The sequence below is a fragment of the Balaenoptera physalus genome (genome assembly GCF_965194825.1).
Source record: "Balaenoptera physalus genome assembly, chromosome: 2".
Taxonomy (NCBI): domain Eukaryota; kingdom Metazoa; phylum Chordata; class Mammalia; order Artiodactyla; family Balaenopteridae; genus Balaenoptera; species Balaenoptera physalus.
In genome coordinates this window covers 68,946,210-68,961,045 of record NC_138883.1, presented here as the reverse complement: position 1 = coordinate 68,961,045, position 14,836 = coordinate 68,946,210, and the positions used below count along the sequence as shown (strand labels likewise).

General features: G+C 38.5%; 2 long non-coding RNA genes across 2 annotated transcripts in view; both read right to left on the bottom strand.

Annotated features, from left to right (window-relative positions):
* Positions 1-9,940, bottom strand: part of LOC309656150 — a 63,311-nt gene extending 53,371 nt beyond the window's left edge. The window contains exon 1 of the long non-coding RNA XR_014261180.1: positions 1-9,940. This exon is cut by the window's left edge and continues 9,971 nt beyond it. This is a non-coding gene — a long non-coding RNA (uncharacterized lncRNA).
* LOC309656172 overlaps positions 1-14,836 on the bottom strand; it is a 467,255-nt gene that overhangs the window by 390,006 nt on the left and 62,413 nt on the right. The window lies entirely within an intron of this gene.

Here is a 14,836-nt window from a genome sequence, read left to right as displayed (position 1 = left end):
AAGAACTTAGCTTTTACCTTGTTCTTTGGCTCTCCATGTCTCTAATTAATTGAATCTTGAAATCGTTGGACTTTCAGCTTAAGAGAAGACTGAAGAAGGGAACTTAACAACACTGCCTATTCCTTTATGTCTAGAACAGGCTAAAAAAAAAGAAAAAAAAAAAAGAAAAAAAAACACCTGTAATGCTAAAAGACTCAGGCTTTTGTCTGTTTCTAATATTACTTTTCTGCCTAATTGCCATCACTGCCACGTACATTAGGCCCTTTTTCAGCAGGGTTAAAACAGGGCCAGTGATGAATGGAAAACTGATTGTACTGCTGTCAAACTTGAATGTGAGGCTTATTCTAGAGATAGAAGTATGAGGAAAAGGACAGAGAATTGCACTTCATTAAAGCTCCACCAAGCTGATTGGAGTGGAGGAGGTAATTGAGATTTAAAGTGGCATTCCCATCACACTGTCCCTTTTTCAACTTAACAACTGTCATTCAAGCCACATAGGGCAACAATTGGCCAGATTTCCCAGCTCTTCTGAGTAATAAAACAGACACTCACCTTCTGGCTATTCGTTTTACTTACTTTGTTCTAATTTCCAATTCATGTGTCATTAGTGAACGAAGATTGACAAGAAATAGCTTTGACCTCACAGATTTGACCTTCAACCCCAGAGACCCAACTCTAGTCTGAACATAGGTTGGAATATGCTAAGAAACACCTTTCCTTTGCACAAGAATGAATGGCAGTTTTTTCATCATTGTACCACCCCCTGCTTGCCACTACATTTAGACTATGAGACATGTCAACTGCCTGTCACAATTACAATAGACACAGCAAACCAGAATTTTCCCCAAATCCAAGGGGAACTTCCTGAACAAAGAGTAAATTTTATTGCACAGATTTTGGAGACCTCCAATTTGTAGAGCCATAATGAATGCATCCCACAGACAAATAGGTAGTTGTTAATTATCCCAGCAATTTCTTTTTTTAATGAACAACACAGCGTGCTAAGCCTTCATATCCTACACTGTTACCTGATGATCTCATCACATTTGAAAAGATGGTAGTCTGGGAAGAAGGCATTATTATAGCAAGTATGCATGACAATAAGTTACATGATTATAATCCCTTATTATCATGATGTAATAAAAAGAAAGTGTGATATTTTGGAAACAGATGGTTCTGGCTATATCTTTACTGCATCAACTGAAGTAAGTTTACCTATAGTATCCCTTTAAGATAAACATAATCTTTATATTTTCCTCGACTGATTATTCTAAAGCTTATATATACTAATTTTGTGTCATCAAAGCATGCTGTGGATAAAAATAAAATTGCTGAAGGGCAAGACCTACGACCTGAATAAGAACCCTCAATAAATTTAAAAGTAATTTATACCTTTTACATAGTTTTGAATAGAAATTGAATCCTGGAAATCTATTATGGTAAGGAAACTGTTATGGTTTCTTTATACTGGGTAACAAAATATTGGGATGATTCTAGTAGTACACACCTAAAAAAGCAGAATAATGAAATACACCACTTTATTGTGCTAAGTGTTTGAAAAGTTGACTGTTTCCTTCATGATAAAACATTTTGAAAACACTGCCAGGTTACTGCTTTGACTTCAACTTAATGAAATGTGAAGTCATTTTCATTTTACCAGCAATATTCATTCTTCAGTAGTTTTTGAAATCATGGGTACGTGACTAAACTGACTTCACTTTAATGGATGTAACAGTCATTTGGTTTCCCCTTGTAATACTCTCCTATTATAACATGGATTTGCATAACTCATTGTGCTTCACTGTGTTTTCTGAATTTCTTACTTGTATGGCTAAAAAAAGGAGGACACAATGTATTTTCTTACTGGAGGAGGCATTAACTTTCATGAAAAATCACAATTGTTACTACATCATCCATAAGTACTCTTAAAGCTACTACCTTCAGAACATTTAAATAAAACTCAAAGAACTGATTTCTTTTGAAGAAGCTGATTAGCATATAAATACAAAAGAATCATTTCAGAATAGGACACACTTCCAGTGTATGACATAGTAAGAGTTTACTAATAATTCTAAAAATTCAGGGAGTCTATTGTGGATAGAGCATTCGTTATTAAATCTGTGTCACAATTATGTATGAAACATGCTTTCAGGGTAATGACAATAACATATTTACCATCACTTTGCCCTGACGCATGTACCCTCCCTGTTACAACAGTGATCTTCCAGCCCAACAGTCAAAAAAGCTCTTTGTATTTGGAATTTTGCTTTCTCATGGGTGAATTTTCATGTCTTTATAGGTCAGAGAAGGTCAGAACTTATAGTTTTATCTCAACAGCACATGTGTGGTCATTGAAAGAAATAAATCTCAGACTGTTGGTAGCTTCTGTAGAGATGTCTTTTATCCTGCACCTGTGACAATTACCCTGTGTTAGTGAAGCTAACAAGAGTTAGGCCGTAGGTCAAGGGTCAGGGCACTGTCAAGAGGAAGTTATTCTTCAGTCCACTAAATCTCTTATCATTTTCATCTAATGTGATATCCACCTGTCAGTCAGAGAATGTAGGCCATTGTCTTGTTCTAAGTGCTGCACTTTCTGCCTCAAAGAGAGCACATTTTATTACTTTTCTCATAATTACCATCTTCTAGCTTTAAAATGTCATCTTCAAAATAAACATACTGAACTCATAAATATTATTTTCAGACTAAAATAAAAATAAGGAGCGATATTAAAAACAAGTTTCAGGCATTCACATTTGTTTGATTTAATGGTCCTATATTGTGAATTAAGTCAAAAGCCTCAACCAAATGAATAATTAAATGAGTAGCATTTGGAGAAATAACAAATGGCAGAACAGCTTGACAACGTAACGTGTGCCTAAATGTGTGTCTACGTGTGGGCAGGTTCATCCCAGATATTATGGGCTGGCACCACACCCAGCTAACAAGTATGTTTCTGGAATATAATACAGCATCATCTGAGAAATATTTTCATAATGGACTTTGGTTGAGTTGATATGTATACATGGTATGATCTGCTTATGCTATACCTGGATATAATAAAATTCCATTTAGAATGTGGTATAGGCTCAGCCATCCTAGTAGTACAATATGCAAACTGCAATTCCTCCTGTCATGAGATTCAACTTGTAAGGGAAACTTTATCTCAAAGAGACTTCCTTAAAAACAAAACAAAACAAAAAACTACTAGGTATCTCAAAGCATTAAAAGAGCAGAATGTATAGTTTGAGTCATAAGGTTAAAAATGACTAAGTTGGGTTGCTTAGACCTTCCCTTTCAATGCAAGGATACTCGATCACAGAGAAGCTTCATGCTATCCTCGGTCTCCAGAGAAATGTAAAGTCAATCTCAAGCATTTTCGTATGTCCCTTTCTTTCTGATAACTCCTATAAGAATAACATAGTGGGATGGAAAGTTTTAGAATGGAAATCAGGGATCATATACTTTCCTCAAATCTGCTACTGGCTAGTTAAATAGCATGAATCTCAGTTTCCCTAGCTGTCAAATGGGAGTGAGAGCTCATTATTCCCAACCCTATGGATTTTTAAAGGATTAACAGCATCTCTCTGCATCCTCACTACAGATAGAAACCTCTCCTCTGTGCTCCCTAAAAAGAGTTTTATCTTAATTCCTAATGAAAACATATATATTCCACCCTCACAGCCTTGATCTTTCTGAGGACAGGGATGGTGTTTTTTTCATTTTATCCCCCAAGTATTTAGCAGAGTGCCTGAAGAATCAATGAATGAAGGAATCATTCTTAAGGTGACTATACATCTTATTTTTTGCCTATTTTTTCATGTTTAATTATTAATAGGCCCCATTCACTTTCAAAATTATCCAAGTTTGGATAACAATTATATGGTATTTATTACCTCCTTAATGGATACTTCTTATATCACTATATGGAAACTACTTATATCACTAGTTTACTTGAGATATATTAATACTCGCTCGCATTTCTCTTTTCTTCACAAAATAACTCCAGTTCTTTTGCCTTTCTTTATTGTCTGTTTTAAACTTTGGAGATTATTTTAGTGAACAGTTGAAGCACAGATTTGGACTTCGACATTTACTGTCATCCAATATTTAAATCACCCTGGTCCAAAGGCAACGCTGGAGTTCCTTACAATTATATGGTTATAGGATTCTAATAAATATAGTCCTATCCTTTGATGTGTCTCCTAAATTGTACCTAAAGATCTCACATTTTACTGATTATCATTTTAGGTAACCAGCTCTCTGTCTTACTTGTCATGGCTATACATAAACTCTGTATTATTACAGGTTTTGGAAAAAATAACCCTCTACTAAGAAGCAGAAATAAACAGTACATTCCAGTAGGCCTTGTCTTGGAAAACACTAATTCTGTAGACAGGACCCACTTGAAAGAGTGAGGATGACATAATAGTTTTGTCTTTACAATAATAATTATCATAACAAATGACATCTTAAAATATGAAGCACATGGTTCAAAAGTTGGTATACTTGGTCTCTGTGTCTGAGTATAGCAATATATTAGAAACATGACCATTGCTGATTCCAGAATGAAAAAAATGATTTTCCTACGAAGCCACTCCCAAATTCAACCACCTCTTTGCCCGGCCTGGACATGTTTTTCACTGATGCATTCAAACATTCTATATGCTGATATATCAAAGACTGATATGAAAACAAACAAAAATAGAGAAAAATGTGGTTTTTGTAAGATAGAACTTTTAGCTTAAAATAACATTTTCAATATATTTTTCCAACTGAAATATGGAGATTTATTGTAGGCTCTTTAAGAACTTACACCACCGTTACTAGTCCCATGTATTAAATATGTGACTCAGTTTTAGCTTTTAAAGTAATACGTAAGCAAATGTCCTCAGATACTATTCAGAGTAAATGAGCTGATTCTTACACTAGAAGAGCCTGGCTGCCTTCCATTTAATTTTAGTTCTATTGCTTTATATTCTTCATATCGTATCTAAGTAGAAATAGAGGGAAACTTACAGGTGAGTCATGGCAATCACTTCTGACCAGCCACCAGCTGAGTCACCAAACCATGAAATTGCTCTTAATAGGCATATCACTCACAAAGTTTCAAGGCGAAAATCAGAATGGCCCTATACATTTTAATATTTTCTAAATCTTTAAGATAATTACATCTTTAACCTTGTTTCAGCTTGAAAATATCAGTTGAGCGTGAGCAAAGATAGACAAGTCGGGCTTCCCTGGTGGCGCAGTGGTTGAGAATCTGCCTGCCAATGCAGGGGACATGGGTTCGAGCCCTGGTCTGGGAAGATCCCCCATGCCACAGAGCAACTGGGCCCGTGAGCCACAATTGCTGAGCCTGCGCGTCTGGAGCCTGTGCTCCGCAACAAGAGAGGCCGCGATAGTGAGAGGCCCGCGTACCGCGATGAAGAGTGGCCCCGGCTTGCCGCAACTAGAGAAAGCCCTCGCACAGAAACGAAGACCCAACACAGCCATAAATAAATAAATAAATAAATAAAATTTTTTTAAAAATAGAAAAGATAGACAAGTCAAAATAATATGACACTTCGTTGATTTCTCAATTTTTTTTTAGCATCTCTCTATGGTTACCCGTAATCAAACCTCAATTCAACTGTTTCCAAAAAGTTACAAAAGCTAATAACAACAAAGGGAAAGAAAAAGAAGTGTCTGTTTCTATGCATGAATAATATACATTCAGGGAAAGGAAACTTGAAATCTTTTCAAAACATAAGGATCTGAATGATTTTTGTGAAAGGCAAGTTTATTCCTTGCAATGATCTATAAAGAATGTTCTACTTCTCTACATTAAACATGTAATAAGCCCTCTTCCCTCAATGCAAACTATGAAAATCCACCCAAAATGGCCTCAATTAAATACATGGCCATCAGCCTCAAAATCTATTCAGCTGAGCATGAAAGTCACCAAAGTAGAAACATGATGGTTTTACCTTGAGTATTCTAAAAGAATTAAAAAGTATTCAAGTAGAGGAAAATAAGTATCTGAAAAAAGGAGTTTGGTGTCATCTCTCACCTCCTCTTGGCTCCTGTAGGTTTGTTGATTCAGAAGCTCTGGTTCCTTTTAAGATTTTTCAGAGATTCCTGGTCAAGATGTCGGTGCAGGGGAAGATCCTGAACTGACCTCATCCCACGGACACACCAAGCCTACAGCTATGTATGGAACAATGTCCTCAGGAAAAAAAAACAACTAAAAACTGGTGGAGCGACCCCTTCTCATCAGGCAACGAGAGGGAAACCACCTGGAAGCAGGTAGTAAAGGCTGAGACGCCATCTCGCCATAAACTGCACCCTCAGCAAGGCCACCCGTAACTGCGAGGGAACTCAAAACCTGGAGCTTCTCCCTGAGGAGTGACGGGTTTGTACCTCACATGGGACACGCCAACTTTTAAGACTGGTACTAGAGAGACAAGCCCTCAATACACCTGGCTTTGAAGACCAGCAGGGCTCACTCCAGGCGCTCACTCGCTGGAGACCCAGGGGGTGTGGCAAACCGAGGAATGGCTCTTAAAGGGCCAGCGCACAGACTCACCTACTCCAGGGCTCAGCGCAGAAGCAGCCCATTGAAAAGTGCCCAGACTTGACGTGGAAAAGACTCAGGTGCTAACTTTTAAGCTTTGGTCTGAGAGATACTAGTCTTCTAGATACTCTCCAGGGATGGAGGCTGGTGGCTGCCATCTTCCTTCTCTCCCTCTGCCTTGCTGAGGCCAAACGTTGCCATCTTTTTTTTTTTTTTTCCTCTTTCTTTTTTTGTGCTCTTTTTCTTCTTTTTTTGGTGGGCGCCATCTTTGCACTACCTATCTGCCTCACTCCAGCCAGCGGGCACTATCTTTGTGCTCTTCCTCTGACACATTCCAGAGTGTTAGTATCTCCCAGAGGGGAGCCTCGGAAAACGAGTCCCCCTAAAATCGAGTTCCCTTACTGGATCTTTTGAGCATGAGCTGCCCGTTTTCCTTGCTTGACACCCCGCAAACGGACCCTTACTTTGCTGCAAGCACTTGCTGCCAGAGTTTGGCTTTTTGTACCACAGGCACATGAACCCTTGCTTGGTTACACCTCTACATAGGTCTGGTGACCCAGGTTTGTGGCTGTCACTCAGGGATGCCCCTTGACCACCTGGCTCTGGAGGCCAGGTGGGCTTGCATTCCTGGCCTGTAACAATCAGAGAGAAAGTTCTCATCAGAGGACCACTCCCAGGGCACTGCAGGGTTAGCAGACTGAAACACACCCCCAGTCTTTCTGAGAAAGACGCCTATTTGCTTTTCCAGGAGCTTTGGCCCGAGCGATAGGCTTTTGGCTTGGCACACTTAACAGGGACCTACGGAGGTGCTCTCAGGGAACTGAGGCTGGGGGATGGAGTCTATGTGCTTTCCCTCTGCCTTGCTTCATCTCAATGGTATCTCCCAGAAAGGAGCTTGTCTGGCGCCCTGATTTTTGTGGCCGCTGCCAGGAGACAGTCTATATCACCTGGCTCTGGTGACCAGTGGGGCTTATGATCCTAGGTCCCACAAGACTGTAGCCAATGAAGAAAGAGTTCTTAAACAGCTACCAGCTCTAGGGTACAGCAAGAGGCAACAGATCCAAGAGCTCAGTCTTTCTGTGAAAGAGGACTATTAGCTTATCACTATAGCTGCAGCCTGGAGGGCAGGCTTCTCTAATTAAACACCTAAGGGCTGACTGTAACCCTTTCCTGAGACCTCAAAGGGTGGGCGCTATTTCGTGCTCTCCCTCTGTCTTGCTCCTGTGCCAGCATCTCTTGGACGGGAGCTTTTTACCCACCCCAGTTTTTATGTCTGGTGTATAGTATTCCCTTATTATCCATTCGATGACTGCAGGGTCTGTAGTGATATCCCCATTTCATTTCTGATGTCGCTAATTTGTGTTGTCTTTTTTCCTTGTAAGTCTTGCTTAACTTACAAGGCTAGAGGTTTCCATTTTATTAATCTTTGCAAAGATCCATCTCTTTATTTCATGGATATTTCCTCTACTGTTTTTCTTTCAATTTCACTGATTTCTGCTTTTTATTATTTCCTTCCTTCTGCTTGCTTTGGATTTATTTTGCCTCCACTGATGAGTCCCTGACTGGGAGGGTGGGAGTGCTTCATTACTGACACCACGGGGGAGGGGGGAAGAGGGTGGGAAGACACCACCCTAGCTGGGAAGGGGACTGGCACCGCATTATAGCTAGGTGAGGGTTTAAGTTCAGGCTCTCCAGGTGTTCCCTACTGCCATCATGGGGCAGGGGTAGTGGGCAGGTGGGGAGGTGGTGGGAGGGCTCATTACTTCTTGGTGGGGGATAAAAGTTTCAGCTCTCTACTCAGGGACCTCTGATACCACCCCAGCGAGAGATCTGAGGAGCCTCATTAAAGCTTAGAGGGGGTGGAATTCCAGACTCCCCACTTAGCCTTTACTGGTGTGAGTAGGGGCTGGGCCACAATTTTTTCTGCAATGTTTTGGCTAACGTAAAGCGGTTACTGTCTAAAAATTATCTGTTTTGCTAGACTGCCCCTTTCCTGTCCTTTGGCTGGAAAGCAGGCCTTTGTTGGGGTTTACTGTGTCTTTACCAGTTGGCATTGCCAGGCTACCAACTTCTTCACCTCCAAGTTTGGAATACGTGAAGCAAAAGGAAACCTAGGGAACTCACTCCTAGCCAGTCTGTCTTTTTCTCTTCACTTTTGGAAATCTCCTTATGTTTGTTTTACATGTATGTCCAGGGTTTTTCATTTTACTCAGGGAAAAGTTTGTCTAATTTATCTTTCCCAAAGTGGAAGTCAATCCACTTTATATTTATAATTTAAAAATTTTTTTTTAATATAGCATATATTATTTTGGTGATGGTCCATTTAGTATATAGTAGAACTTCTTTCTCAATAGAAAATTTAGACCAACTCACCTTGGGAGTAATTGGATAAGCAAAGATAAAAGCATGTTGATAAAAACTACCTTAATATCATTTTTATGGACTTTCTGAAAGCTAGAAAATGTACCAGTACACAGTTCCAGATCTGAACTACCTAAAAGCATAAAATATTTTGAATTACTGATTCCCAGAGTTTAGGGGAAAAGAGTAAAATTCTCTAAAGAATTTTAGGAAGTAGAATAGACGTGCCAAAATTTTTGTATTCTAACTCAAGAAATATTTACTATTATTTAGTGAGATTTGGTTTATTTTATTAAAAATACTACAATTCTTTTATTGTTCAGTAACATCAAGAACTGTTTACATTGGCTAAGCTGTTTGAAAAAGTGTTTCCATGTGCTCTTTCCAATTGGCAGAGTTCTGCAAATACCTGAGTTATGTCACAGTGAGCTCTGTTGCTTAGACCTAAAATATATCTCAATGAAAGAAGAGTAATTATTTTGTATTTAAATAATATAAAGGGTTGTCAGATTTAGCAAAAACAAAGTAAAACAGAAAAACATACAGGACACCAGTTAAATTTGAATTTCAGATAAATAGCAAATAATTTTTAGTACTGTATAACTAGGCCCCATGCAATATTTATTGTATACTTAGATGAAATAATTATTTGTTGTTTATCTGAAATTCAGATTCAACTGGGTGTCCTGTATTTTATCTGACAACCCTATATTTTAAAAAGTCAAAGGAAAAATATAGCTCACTATACAAGAGCTAGATATAGATAGATAGATATAGACATATATGAAATGTTTTAAATGATCAAGTACAATGTTTCTATTTTAGAAATTGCTCTTAGTAGATCTATCATAAAAGTTAACACAAAAGCAAAGAATTATGACCCAATAAAATACTAAAGCAGAATGAAAATGATTGGTTAATTGGTTAGGAAGTATAAAATAAATATATTTTACCCTTTCTTTCTGTGTGTGCGTGTGTGTGTGTATGTGTGTGAAAGAGAGAGAGAGGAGGAAGAAAGGAAGGAAGGAAGGAAGGAAGGAAGGAAGGAAGGAAGGAAGGAAGGAAGGAAGGAAGGAAGGAAAGGAAAGGAAAGATGACAGATTGACTTGATGGAAGGGGTGGTAAAAAGTGGTGAAAAATCCAAAAAAATCTGTTTTTACATTGGAAAACAGACCATATTAGTGCTTTTGCTGAGAAAAATAAATGCCTTTGAATCCTCAAACAGAGATTTGCTAAAGGAGAAGGAGGTGTAGATGGGGAACAATGCTAAATGCAGGGCAGGGCTGGGTTGAGGGATGATTACAATTTAGGGGCCAAATACTATTTTATTTTTTTATCTTTAGCCTACTCATATGGAAACACTTTTAAGCATTAAGTATTCTAACCTACAAGAAGTTATTATTGTCATTAATCATTAACTTTGGAATAGTAAGCTAGTATAAAACTAGACTGGGAAAGCTTTCATTCTTTCATTCAATATTTTATGTCTGGAATAAGGAAAAATGAATCAAAGGTTAGTAAAGATTTTTGTTGGATTCAAATGCCTTCTAATGTTTGACCTGAGTTATTTTATTTTGCTTAGGGGGAGTCTTCTTATAACACAGATCCAAGGGTACATCACTGGATTAAGTCAGTGCAATCCTACCTGGTAATCAAACTTCAGTATTATCTATACTTAGCTACAAACTGTATGCCAGTGATAGTTTCCTTAGGTAATCCTCTTCTCATTGTCAAAACCAAATCAAGACCAAATCCCCACCCTGTCTTTCATGGGGCCCTTCAGTGTGATCCCAACCTCTCTTCTAACCTTTTCTCTGGCTGTTTCCCCAATGGCAACCCATGAGACAATCCAATCGAAATTACTCATTGCCGAAGCCCTTTACCTTCCTCTGTCTCTGTTTTGTTCTTGACATAGTCCACACTTTCATCTTCCTCCCCAGATCCCACTTTTTCTTGTAAAAATTCTCACTTTCTTTTAAAAGCATAACTTAAATTCCTCTCTACCACATAGATTATTTCGTGATTGGTAGACTCAGTTGTTCTCACTCCCTACTTTGATTTTTCACCTTATTCCTTAATGTTATTTAACATATTTGCATTGACTCATCACTATTTAGTTACATGTGATCCTCCCAGGAGACAATAAAACCTTTGAAAATATGGTCTATGATTTACTCATCCATCTTTGGGCCCCTGCTATAATTTTATTAGTTCCTCAGACTCTGTAAGTGTTTCATAAAGATTTGTCTAGTAGTATCATTCAGCCTAAAGTTTTGTGGTTTCCAATTAATGACTTAGACTTTGGGTAAGAACTCTTTTCACATTCCTATGTTGTCAGGCTTGTCATTCGCCAAAATGGAGTAAACGAACCACTGGAATATGACTTCAATGATTGGGTCAACAGCTTTTATTAATAAATAATCAAAATGGCCAATTAGGAAAAAAAAGACTGAAAGTGGCTTGGTAATTTCAAGTGCCTTAACTCCAGCTGAGTGCTTGTGAAACCAATTCTCAGAAACAACAACTAGGATTTAAAGAACCCAACATAAGCTTCTATATAATTCTTACAATGGAAAAGAAATAATTACAGCTTACTTTATAGGCTTTTTCTGATTTAGTTGAAACTAGTATAGCTGAGATACAGTGTCAATTTGGGAAATTTGTTAAAGGTTTTTATCTTTGCTACTGGAAAGGAGATGAAAGTTTAAAATGAAAACTTACCTGTGGAAAAAAGAAAAAGAGACAAATTGCAAAAGGTAGGGAAATTACAGAGTCTACAATTTTTGGTGTTCGTGATTTTCCACTATTCCTGGGAGATAACCTTGAAATTGGATGACAATAAGAGGTGCTTGTGGCAAGTACTTCAGTTCTTATGAGATTTCCAGTATCATTTAGATTTGCCATGGCCCAAAAAATGCCTTAAAATGCTATAGCTTCTCTTATTTTCAAAGTTTTAAAGATGTTTTAAAACCATTCCTGATATTATGAGCTCTTTAAATGGGGGGGGGGTGATATCTGTAATTCCTCAGGTGAATCCTTTTCTTCACATCTTTTTTTAACGACAAAAATGTTCACTCTGCATTAACAGAGTAACACTGATTATTAATCTGGTAGGGAAAGCAAATCTCTGTAAAACTCTGTTAGGGTCTCAAAATGCCCTCTTCACCTGAACCTCCTACAAGCCCTGTCCTTCCTTCAAAGTTCAATTTAGCTCTCACATTCTTCAAAAAGCCTTTTCTCCCCTTTCAGTCCTTGGTGATAACCCCCTAACTTGAACACCTGTTATATATTTGTCACTTGGCACACAGTACCTGGTAGATTTAATTACTTTTTATGCTGCTCTTGTCTTTCAAATTATAACAAGGCCCTTAAAGTCAGGGTCTCTTATTACAGAGTCCCAAGCATAGTGGGGCACTGTCAATAGATGTATGTGGTTTTAATAGAGATGATTTTGCCTCAAATTTATGGAGCTCCTGTTTGGTCCCTTTCATTGTATCAAGCAAGGAGAGTGCCATAGAATGAATTCCCCCCCCCCACCCCCCCGGCCATATGTTGAAACCTAACCCTCAATGTGCTGGTGTTAGGAGGTGGGTGGGGCCTTTGGTAGGTGATTAGGTCACGAGGGTGGAGCCCCCATAATGGGATTAGTGCTCTTATAATGGTGCCCCTTCCACTATGTGAGGACATGGGGAAAGACAGCCAACTGTGAACCAGGAAAAGGGCCCTCAGCAGACACCAAATCTGCCAGCACTTTGATTGTGGACCTCCCAAGCTCCATAACTGTGAGAAATAAATTTCCATTGTTTATAAGCCACTCACTTGTCTATGGTATTTTGTTATGGCAGTCCAGTCGGATTAAGACAGGGAGAAAGCAAGCAATGCTAAATTTCTGCTGAATGAATAAATAATTTCTCAAACCATGTAGATATTCATAAATTCTAAACGTAAGTACAAGATAACCATGCTCAGGCTGTCATTTATCTAGGTACACTCCTTCAAACAGCAGTCTCAGAAGACTTTCTGTTGTATAAACATATCTGAGGAACACAACGTACTATACCATCCTCTTGACCATCTGCAACGCACACTTTCTATTAAAAGTTCTGAGAAATCCAGGAGTAAAGATACATTTTGAACTCAACCTTTAACCCTTCATTCCCTAAACTTGTTGGACCATGTAACCTTACATAGTTTAAAATTGCTGTTTTGTGGAACACGCTTTGAGAAACAAATGGAAATGCACGTTTTGAACAGCATCTAACCCACCTATCTTCACCAGAAGGGAGTGGTGGGTGGGATGCTGCTCAGGTGAAGCTGTGAGGCCTCAGGTGAGGCCTTTCTCACACAGGACCACATCGTCATTCTCTTGGCATCTTTCTGTGGTTCCTTGACCAACAGAGTGAATTTCATAGCTACTTGTTAAATACTAAAAGTTTGGCACACTGCTATTCTCATGAAAGCATATACTCCATACATTTAATAATGATGTAGCGAACAAGAAAACTAACTCTAACTTGAGGGAAAATTATAAGTAAAAAAATAAAAAATAATTAAGTGTAGGCTGGCACAGGTTGGAAACGTTTAAAGCCATTTTGCCGCAATAAAATATAGGCAAGTCCCTGAATGTATTTATCTGTTGCCTTATATTTCAGGAAAAATAAAAGCATCCTTCCTATGTTCAGTTATTCAGAGTTCCGATATTTTTCTGCTGAGTCACATCAGATAATTGTCACCTGCCTAATTTTTAAAACAGTTATTGTTGTTGTTATTGTTTATCCTATACACTAAAACCTAGGACATGGGTATGACCATTGTGGGGGTTCTTGATCAGTGTAAACCAGGACACTTGTAGTTCTGGTTGCACTCGGCAACCATCTTGGAAACATGAGGGAAATCACAGTAAGAATGAAATCAGCAAGCAAATAAACAAAGGAATGATGTCTGCATGAGGCCTGAAGAGAGGGAAAACACAAAAAATAACAGAGAATTTTTGCTCCAGCTAAAGCCTTCCCTACTTCTGATTTGTATGCTACATAAGATAACATATCTTCTTTAATATTTAGGCTTAAATTAGATTTTTCTGCCACTTACAAATAAAGACATCATACTTGATATAGAATCTGGTCCTAAAAGTGGGGTCTTATAAGCAATAGACCCTAAAACATAGAGTGAAGTTAGTACAGTGATGACACCTACACCCCAGGCTGTGAAGTTGGCTATCCTCGTAATGTGCTAGGGCAACAGCTGCTTCAAATGTTGCCCATCTCTATCTAGGGGCGCAAACCATGAGTTCACTGAGGCTTTAGCTCTAGGATACTTACTAGGGAAACTTCGGTATTTTAAATTATGTGGTATATAAATGAGAGACTCAGTAAGAAGCAGAAAGCACACTCAGCTGCAATTTTGAGAACTTAATGAAGAGACATTTTATACAGGTGTAAACAGAATTAATGGAACCAACTTGGAATCTGAGGCACCTACATGTTGATGATACTAGGAAGCCATTAGCTTCCTTCGGCCCATAGGGCTAAGGGAAAGAAACAGTTTTACTGGAGCACAGAGAAAGTGAAAGCTATAAAGGAAGACAACCACTGCAGGAACTGTGGCAACCTGATTCAGAAGATGTTTGCCAGTCTCCCACAGATTACGCCTCCTAGCCAAATCACAACTGGTTACTTTTTACCAAAAAGATCTACAAAAAGAAAGGGAGGGAGGAAGGGAGGGAGGGAGAGAAGAAGAGGAAGAAGAAGCGAAAAAAGATTGGGATGTTGGGATGCACATGTCTTGTTTGAAGGCATTTTGGACGGTTTTGATCTAATGTTCCTATGTGATAGGTTTGTTGTTACTGTTTTTCCCTCAAATAAGATTCTGGATCTAATTGTTGGGATAAAATCTTAATGAGAAGTCCTCTAATGTGTCTCA